Below are 523 nucleotides of genomic sequence, written 5' to 3' on the forward strand. Positions count from 1 at the left end.
CCAGATGTAGGTGATGGGGAGGAAGGCAGCAAATCACACTGCCATGTGTGTTCCTATGCAACAATTTTGCATGTTCTTCACATGTACCCCAAAACCTAAAATACAATAAAATAAATAAATGGGGAAAAAAAATAAATAAAAAAAAACAAAAAAAAAATAAAGTACTGCAGTACTGGCTGGATTACCTACATGGAGGGTAGGTAACCTGTAAAGATGGCAGGATTTGAGGCCGTAAGGAAGTCTCTGAGTATTATGCTAGATCGTCAGTGAATGAGTCGAAGAAGGAGGAAATTTGAGTTTGACTGAGACAAAGAAGAGTTTAGCAGAATATAAATATTTTATTTCAAAACATTGCTTGTGGTTTGAAAACATAAAGCTTTGTGTTTCTTTCCCCACCGTTCTTTAACATTTGCTCCCAAAGCTAATTCCACTGTCTCGCAAATGAAAAACCACATCAGCCTCATGACTTTTCTGATGAATCTTAAATTAATTTTTTTAAAAAACACCTATTGTCAACTCAAAA

Source organism: Cebus imitator, unplaced genomic scaffold (genome assembly GCF_001604975.1).
Source record: "Cebus imitator isolate Cc_AM_T3 unplaced genomic scaffold, Cebus_imitator-1.0 Scaffold114, whole genome shotgun sequence".
NCBI classification, from domain to species: domain Eukaryota; kingdom Metazoa; phylum Chordata; class Mammalia; order Primates; family Cebidae; genus Cebus; species Cebus imitator.